The sequence below is a fragment of the Lucilia cuprina genome, chromosome 6 (assembly GCF_022045245.1).
Source record: "Lucilia cuprina isolate Lc7/37 chromosome 6, ASM2204524v1, whole genome shotgun sequence".
NCBI lineage: Eukaryota > Metazoa > Arthropoda > Insecta > Diptera > Calliphoridae > Lucilia > Lucilia cuprina.
This window is the reverse complement of record NC_060954.1, coordinates 30,301,163-30,311,760: the sequence shown is the minus strand read 5'-3', so window position 1 is coordinate 30,311,760 and position 10,598 is coordinate 30,301,163.

Below are 10,598 nucleotides of genomic sequence, written 5' to 3'. Positions count from 1 at the left end.
CAATGAATGACAGTTTTAACGTACATATGTAGTTGACTGATAACAATATGTGTTTGTGGTTTAATTTGATTTTAATATCGTTGTGGCATTTTTATCAAATCGCTCATTATATGAAAACAACTAATGGGTTAATTTAAAGTTAATTGAATATTATTTTTTTACTTATGTAAAATATGTGATAAAATATATGATAAAATAAGCAATTATACCTATTTTGGAACAATACTTTAAAAAATATACAGCAAATTTAATTATGTATATTAAAGTTCGTAATAATAAACAATTATGAATGTATAGTCAGACATGGCCCACCATATGCCCCTTTTTGCTGACATACTAGAATATAAAACATAATTATGAGCTCAAAATCCCTATTCAGATGTTAACCATTTATAATAGGCTTTGTCTCCGGTACCACAGAAGATCATGTGCCAAATCAATTTACGTCTACTTCAAAGTTAATCATGTAGAGAGTTAGTAAATATTGGCTCCTTATTAGATTCTAAGACGATCTAGTCGCCTTAGAATCTCTTAGGACGATCTAGAGAGCTAAAAATTTGTTTGGCAATATCTGTCTACGCCAGTTATAGCTCCATTTAATTTCAGTATATTTAATTTGTACTTGGTTGTCTAGCGTGGTGATAAATAAGTAGAGTCCGACCAACCGATCGTTTGGTACCGAACACCGGTAAATTTGAATGTTCGGCCAAACCCGAACTTTTTTCGGTTTTCAAAGTTCGGTGAACACGAACTTTTTTCTTAAATAAAAAACGCATTTATGATTAAAAAGTAATAAATTTATAACATTAAAAACAAAATATGAACATCCGGAAGACTTTTTTAAGATGGTCTTTAATTAGAAATTGGGTCAATTATAACAAACCATTAATTTTTAAACGATTTATTGACAATAATATAATTCTCTGTAAGAGCACGCAGAGAAAAAACATGTTTGTGGTTAAAATATTATGACGAATTTCTAATCAATAACGAAACATCTTTATAAACCAAAAGCAATAACATATTAAGATTTTATGTAAATTAAATTCCCAATTTAATGGGTACAAAATCTACAAATACAAAAATCCGGGAATAGGAATGAAGATAACATTTATAAAATTAATTTCGGAAATATGTATAAATAAAATTTATTAAATACATTTTAATATAAAATTGTTTATTTAAAGGGAATATTATGATTATTTTACTAATAAAATGAGAAATGGAATTGTTTGTAATGAAAATGAAAAAATACCTTTCACATCGATTAAATTGGCATCAAATTCCTATTTTTTATAAGAGAAGAATTCATTTTCGAAATGAATTAACTTTAACTTCATTAAACTAAAAATATAGTTTTTTACCTAATTGTAATAAAATTTTTCATAAAAATTTTAGTTTTGGTTTGATTGCAAATTTAAAAAAATAAATAATAATTTCTGTCTTTTGCACACTGCATAAAAATGCATGGAAACTGTCAAAAACTTTATGGGTACATTCGAAAAGAACGGCGAGGCCGTTCTTTAATTATAAAGTTCATGAGGGTTATCAAAGCTAGTATAGAACCTGATTTTGCAGGTTTTATTCGAGATACAAGTATATTAAACATAATTATGAATCTAAAAGCCATATTCAGCGGGTTCAGTTGTATAGGGGCTAGGTGAAATAATGGACCGATCTTAACCATTTTCAATAGGCTTCGTCTACGGTATCATAGAAGATCATTTGCCAAATACAATTGAATTATCTTCAAAAATTTTGCAGCTTTTTGTCGAGATAACAGTATATTAAACACAAGTAGGAAAGTATAGTCGGGAATGGCCAACCATATAATACCCACACCATAAGTATATTTTAAAATTTTTTATTTTTCATAAAGAAACGTTCAATTTTACCTTAATTCCAAAGTATTCATGCAATTTATTGATAAAAACTAAATTTTCTAAATAAGGCTTATATAGGAGTATAGGTCAAATAGGGCCGTTAGTTTTGTTGAGTTTCATTGCGATACAAATGGACAAGTCAATTTTATACGTTTAAGACATTTTTTGAAGGGGGGTTTGTATGGGGGCTAGGGTTAAATAAGGGCCAATCATTACGAAAATCTGCAATGACATTCATACTTATATAAGACTTATTTGTGCCATTTTTTGGAGAGATAATAGTATATGTGATGTAATTATGGCATAAAAAGTCAAAATCGGGAGGTACGGTTGTATGGGGGCTAGGTGAAATAATGGTCCGATTTCAACCATTTTCAATAGGCTTCGTCTTTGTGCCAAAAAAACATGATTGTCCAAATTTCATCAAATTATTTTCAAATAATTTGATGAAATTTGGTTTACATGGACAGCCAGCCAGCCGGATAGATTGACGGACATGTCTTAATCGACTCAAAAAATGATTCTGAATCGATCGGTATACTTTAAGGTGGTTATAGGACCAATATTTTTGTGTATTACAAACATCAGCACAAACGTATAATACCCTCCCCACTATAGTGGTGTAGGGTATGAATAGACTTCCTACTTAAATCATAAAGAAGTTGTTATTCGGTTTAATGAATTTTTCGTTTTTACGAATGGGCCTGCCATTATATCTTTCGTTAAACCGGGAAACCACTGTAATTTCATAAAAATACTAGTATTTTTAAGCCTGTTACGAACCTTATATGGAGGCTATGTCCAAATGTAAACCGATTTTGTCCATTTTTAAAACCAATCAAACTGCAACAATAGTTTAGGTCCTATCGTGCTTTTAAGAGACTGACAGTCTCTCTGATTGACAGACATGTCAATGTAACAAATGACATCAAAGATATATAGTCGAAACTAGATAATTCAAATTAAAGGTTTCACTTTTCTTAGCTTTTAATCACTTCCTGGTTAACTGTTTTTCAAATCAGCCGAAAAAACGAAAAGTTTTTCGATTATGTAAAAATATGATAAATAAACATTTTATCAAAAGTTTGGCGTTCGGTCAAAATTTCTCCGAACATTGGTCGAACCGCACTTTTTACCGAACTCCGAACCCGTACGCGAACGTTCGTTCGGACACTATAAATAAGTCTTCAGTGCGATATTTATTATTTAATATATTAACTCTACACATAAAAAATAAATTTATATCTGGAATAAATTTTGTATTATGAATCGAACATGATTTTTTCCCAAACCATTTTCATTCAGCATATTAAAAGTTCATGTGTATGAATTTGTAATTTCTTAAATGTTTACTTTTTTGTACGATAATTGCAAAAGAATTACATTATTTAATAATGCAACAAAACATCAGCAAACCTAGTAAAATATATGTTCTTCATAATATCCGGCCAACATTTTATAGATTTTAATATGAAAATCATAAAGAAATAAAAAAAATTCCAAAGAAAATTTCAAACATTTTTAGCAAAAAGAAAAATATAATTTAAATTTGAAATATTTTAAATCGAGGCTTCTAGATTTTGTTTAAAAAAATTAAATTTTTTTGTAATTCAACATTTGGGAATATTTCTGATTTTAGAAATGAAATTAATGAAATATGACCCCAAAATTGTATAATGAGAAAAAACCCCAATTTTATTTTGGGCCACTTTTTTCTTTTAAAAATTTATTTATAATGTTAAATTTTTGAAAATAGAGTAATATTTCATTACGAAAAATTTCCCTAAAATTGGGGACACTTTTCATTTTATCTTTTTGGTGTTTATTTTCATTTAAAAATAGGGCCTTTATTTCATAATGCAATATTGCCCTCAACTGGGGTAATTTTTCTTTTTCACATGTTTTTCATAAAATGTGTTTTCTTAATATATTTATTTAGATTTTTTTTCATAAGAATTTTAAATTAAAAAGATATAAAAACAAGTAAGAGTGCTATACTCGGCTGTGCCGAATCTTAAATACCCTTCACCATAGTGTATTTTAAACATCTTTTATAAATTTTAAATTTTTTCCCGACTACATTATTATTACATCAAATTCTAAACATAAAGAACAACAACGCTATACGAAATAACCCTACAAACATTTTCTATTGCGGAAGTTACCCGTGTGAAACTTCCAAACGTGCTAAAAGCTCGCCAGCGATGTTGCGGAAGTATAAGAATTCTTGTCACCAGTCGGAAAGAACTGATGCCGAGCTGGGGAACGTCTAAGAGTAACTTGGAAGATACTTCTGGAAGACCCTCAGAAGAAACTTCGAGATGACTCTTGGAAGTAAGGTATTGCCAAAGACTCTTCTAGATGTGACTAGGAAGTCACTTTTTGAAGTGACTACCTAGTATCCTCTAGAAGTGTTCCTATCTTAACTTCTAGAAGATGAGTTTTCTCTTCTTCTAGAAGATGAGTTTTCTCTTCTTCTAGAAGAAGAGTATTCTCTTCTTCTTGAAGATGAGTATTCTCTTCTTCTAGAAGATGAGTTTTCTCTTCTTCTATTTGTATACTCACAAAAATAAAATCTATAAAAATAAATCTAAATAAAATGAAATTTTATAGTTTTTATTGAATTACTTGAAATTAAAATAGTAGAAAATATAATTGATTTAACGACTAATCTAAAAAAGTAATATATGTACATTAGACCGACTCACAAAAAATGGTGCTAGAGTTACCCCCTCATAATATTCGCTGTTATGTAATATGATGTTACCCAAAATATTTTCGGTTAAGTGTTGTCCATTCGTGAGCTAACAGTTTTAAAGAAAATATCGTATGGGAACACGATTCTTCATGTTAAATTCAATATTTTATCCAGCTTAAAAAAATCTTTGTTATGTTTTATAATGGTTCCCAAAATATTTCTAGTCTATCGATGGCCGTTCGTTTGCTGAACCGGTTACAAAAAAGTCCCGTTTTAGTTATTTTGTTTTAAATTATACAGCATTTCTTAAACAATATATACAGTATGAAAAAACCTTTCAGCCAAGCCAAGTCTAGTGATGCGCAAAATTTGCAAAATTGTGCATATATTTCATTTTTCTTAGTAAAAACCTAACAATTTTAAATATTTTGGAATATGATAATTATAAGCAAACGGTTATTTATGATTAATACATCATTGGACGCGACTTTAAAATACCTTTTAAACGATACCCCGTATTGGATATTTTGTTTCAAAACAAACAAAAATTTAAAAAAATAATTCCAAAATACTTTTTTTAATTTGGTCCAGCGGTCACTTAAAATATTTTGGGAATCATCATAAAACAAAGCAAGGTAAATTTTGGTAGGGGTAACAAAAACACGTTTTTGCCTTTCATACAGAGTGAGTCGGTCTAATGTACATATGTATCAAAAATTTAGAATTATTACCTTATAATAAGATAATTTTCAGCGAATCTGTATTAATATTCCAACTGCTGAATGGTATACTTCCAAAAATTGTAAAACTTTGGACTCTAAAATATTTTTGTAGTTCTTCATCAATTTTATGATTAATCCATAAAATTGTAAGAGTTATATTATGGAACGCATTAAACCTTCAACGAAATAAACCAAAATAATCTTATAATTAATATTGAATATACATACTTTTGTATTTATTGAAATTGCCAGTTATACTTTAGGAAGCAAAAAAAAAAAAATAGAATTCTCTCATGTCCAATACATTTACCACCAAAGTTTAAACGGTCAGATCCATTTTTTACATTTTCTGCAAATAATCGACATTTTTAATGGAACCACGTGATGAAATAAGACATTTATAACTTACTAGATCTCTTTTTTATATTTTAATTCGGTTAGAAGTATTTTAATAGGGGGTACAATATTAGCTACTGCTTTCTAAAAAATAAAATAATTAAAAATTAATAAATTTATTTATTTATTGTTTTGAATTAATAAAAAGATTAGCTTTCATGAACATTTTTCAATAACTTGGAATTAAACCGTCTATAAAGATCTGAAATTACTAAGTCATGGATTATTTTTTAAATTATTTACAGTCACTAACGATAGAAATACCTTAACGACCCTAAACGGGATATTGCTTTTGACACTAACATTGCAATACTATTTTTTGTTTGCTCTCTTCTAATACTTAGGTTCAATATCTTGGGAACGGCATGCTAAATATTAAGAATATTAGTATCATATGATAGGTCATAGAAAGACCTGGTGTTAATAATTAAAAAAGTACCTATAATTAGAATAATTAAATCCAAAGCTATATGAAAATTAATAAAATTGTATTTATTTAAAAAAGGTGGGTTTAAAACTATCTGATTTCTATATTAAATATTTTATATGGGCAATTTCGTGTCGAGTGACCCAAGTCAAAAAATAATTCATGTATAAAACAGTAGTATTAATTTCAATATAATGATTCCAGACCAAAACGCGCAAATAGTTTTAAAAATATTGAAAGTTAAGATTTAACTCAAATAAATCTAAATATGTTAAAAATGCAATGTTCATCAAATGAAAGTCGAAATGTACAACTTGAAAAAGTCTTTAAATGATTATATGTACTTCCTAATCGAATTAAGAGAGAGTCGAAATTTAATATAAAAACATTTTTAATTAAACATATTAGAATGTTTTAAAAATAATGGAAATGGAAGCCGTTAAGAGTTGTTAACATATTCCTAATATAGTATTTTAATATGACAACTTACTTTTTAATTTTATTTATATAATCCTTCCTTATACTTTTTGGTATATATTTAATACACTTCGCCAATTAAGAAAACCTTCTTAAATGTTTATTAACAGCTGATTTTTAACACAACACTGTCATATTGTTTTTTATTACTTAAGATTCACAATATTTTAATTACAATATTTTTCTATGAACATTAAATTCAATAACTCATTTAAGTTTTACGATGAATAATTAAAACTGAACATGACTGAACAAAACACAAAACATCACTGAACTTAGCAAAATTTCTGCATTATTTATTTTTATTTTTTTCACGCTAAAAAATGGAGTATTTTTTTTGTTTTTGTACTCTTCTTACTATCATCCGGAAGTAACCTAAAAGTATACTTCCAGATGGCGAAAACTAGAAATCAATGTATTTTGTTTTTGTAAAATGTGTGCTCTCGTCTGACAATTGTAAAGAAGTGACTACAATCCACACTTCCAGATGAATAAAATACAACATTAATGTGAACACTCTTCAAACTGTCTTCCAGAAGTGACATAAACATACAAATCAAGAAGATACAAATTAGGAAACAATGTATTTTGTTATTGTGAAATGTGTGTTCTCACCCAACTTTAATACAGAAGTCACTACAACGTATACTTCCAGATGAAAAAAATTCAACAGATATGGTTTTTTGTTTAAGCAAAATGGATGCACTCTTCTAACTATCATCCGGAAGTAACTTAAAAGTATATTTCTAGAAGACGAAAATTCGAAATCAATGTATTTTGTTTTTGTAAAATGTGCGTTCTCATCTGACAATCGTCCAGAAGTGTTTCTGACGTGGCGTCTGGGGTGATGCGCAATAGTTTTCTCTTTTAAATGTTTGAAGGGAAAACACAAAATACACACGGCTTCTAAACCAACAGCCATCTAAACATACATAACGAAAAACACAGAAAAACAAAAACAAAAAAAAAAACAACGCAATGACGCCAACAGCATCCAAACCAAGAGTGCCCAAGCCCTATGCGCTTGGTACTCTTTTGTTTTTGTAAATGCGCTTAGCTATAGACAGTGTGTTTTCTATACACTTATATACGTTGTTGTTGTTGTTCTTAACAGTACACAAGCAAGAGTAAAACAACAACACTTTCGTATTCATTGCTGGTAAACATTGACGAGTCGTAGATTTTGTTTTTGTTTATCGTAAAAAAATTGTTTTAAAAAGCACTTGGAAAAAATTTGTGTTAGTGCTAAATTTCAAACTTACATTATTCGCATAAAAATTATTGTACAATAAATCACAATCTACTCTCATATAATTGAAAACGTTTTAAATACTTTTTTCTATTCATTAAAAAATATATTTGCAAAACAAAAGGGAAAATTTTTTTATTTTAACAAAAAATGCAAATCATATTTTTTTGCTGTGTATTTCTTTGTATGTTTGGATTCCAAACATACCAAAAAAAAAAAAAAAAAATACACAGCTGAATAAAACAAAATACATCTACACACACACGTGTACATCTTTTTCTATATACAGTGTTGTTGTTGCTTTTTTAAAAATTTTTTGATGAAATTTTCAGAGGTTGTCTCGGATTTTAGCTCATATCTCCGTTATTTACTGACCGATTTTACTGATTTTAAATAGCGATCTTATCGAAAGCATGTCTAATAGAATTATTGAAGATTCGGATCTCGCCGATATCTGGGGTCATCTTAAAACTGATTTCAATAGACAGACGGACATGACTTAATCGACTCCACTATCTATAAGGATCCAGAAAATATATAAGGATATATATATATTATATATATTATATTATATATATATATTATATATATATATATATATATAAATATATATATATATATATATATATTATATATATATATATATATATATATATATTATATATATATATTATATATATATATATATATTATATATATTTACTTTATATTGTCGGAAAATTATATTATAGAAATTACAAACGGAATGACAAACTTATATATACCCTTTTCACGAAGGTGAAGGGTATAATAAGGCATATAATATGATCTATAAAACACCAATAATAAATCATATCATGTATAATTATGCTCTTATGGTTAAAGTGTGCAAAATATAATCAATGCCCTTTCAGGGTCAAAAATAATTTATGTCGAGAAAAAACTTGAAAACTTGTATTTAAAATAATTTATGCTGAATTAAGGAAAAATAATATTTTTTGAATTAGAGTTATCCCTAGCGAAATAAAAGACATCAAAGTTAAATGTCGAATATATTCAACATTTGAAAAACTGTCACCAAAAAGTACCACCAATATTTTTTATAAATATTGTTTTGTAAAATGTCTTATTACACTTATAACAATACAATTTAAATTCGTGTAGTCCGATCTAGCAAAATACTTTTTTTGGTAATTAAATAAAGCTGTTTTTATGTATGTTGTTAAAAAACACATTTTCAAAAGTTGTCATTAGTGAAGATTTCTTAAAACCTGATTTAAAAATATGGAAGTTCATTCAAAATCTCAATTATAAAAATAATGAAGTCTTAAGTCGGCAAATTATGGCCCCAGGTAAAATGGCCCAAAAACATAAAACGAAATATGGCCCCAACAAAGATACAGGAAACCGAAACACGAAATTGTTTTTATATATTTTTTGGGGTATTCTAACATTTTCACATTTGGGGTAAAAAATAAAAACGTCCCCAATGTTGTAAAATGAAGAAATACCCCAAAACAACACTTTTTCTCCTTTGGGGCAAATTTTCATTCTTAAATTTTGTAAAATAAGTGAATATTAAAATATTAAAAAGGGATCTAAAAAACCATATAATAATTAGGGTTGATCTTTTATTATTACTATTTTTATTAAAATCAGAACATTATCGCGCGATATTTTTTAAATAAAATACAACAAATATTTTTACATAAAATATTTTTTTATTATATCGCTCGATTTTATAAAAAATATTTTATGTAATAATATTTGTTGTATTTTCATAAAATTATTAAATATGAAATTTTATAAATATATTAGCATATATTTGAGGTGGGGTGTCATAATGTCCATTGACGTTATGACACACCAATAAGTTTCATAGTGTCCATGTACGTTATGACAATTTTTAAAAGTGTTATAATGTCCATTTTAAAAAAGAACTGTATTTGCAAATTTGTAAAAAATTAAGAAAGGGACACTCTTACCCCCAAAGGAATTTATTCAAAATTTGGTTTATGTTGCATTTTAGTTTTCATTTAAAAAGTGTTCTCGGTAGCCGGCCTTCGGCCGTGCGCAGGGGTTTTAAACTCTGGGGTATTTCGAATACCGGCTTCGCTAAATTAAGTCTTTTTTGATAAATGGACTCTTTGAAATCAATGGACATAATGTTACATTGCTCATATGCATTCTGACACTTTTGAAATTGTTATAACGTCCATGGACACTAGACTCAATTAAGTGAGTCAAAACGCCCATGGAAAATATTAAACGTGTAAATAACTTTTTTTGACAATAAAAATTGAAATTAGAATGCCATAATGAAATTCGAAATATACAAATTTTTAAGGGACCAAATTGTTTTTGTATAAAGATCGATCATAAAATAACTTTAACTTACATAACTCGCTTAAAAATACCAGTATAGCAACTAAATTTTACATAAACAGGTTTTTGAGGTACTGTCAAACATTTTACAAAATACATAGAATGTAAAACAGGAAGCATTAGTCCAATTCACAATTTAGTGCAAATGGTCTTGTATCATTGCATTTGCGAATGGTTTAGTATATTTTTATAATACACTAGCAAAATATACAGAACTTATGCTACTGTTTATAAAATATACTGCGCAAGAATACATAGTTTTTATTTACTCAACATTTCGCAATACAGAATAAAAAAATAAAAAAGTTTTATAAAAAAATAAAAAAAAACAAACGAAAAAATTAAAAAAGCTATAAAAAAGAAGAAATTAAATAAAAAACAA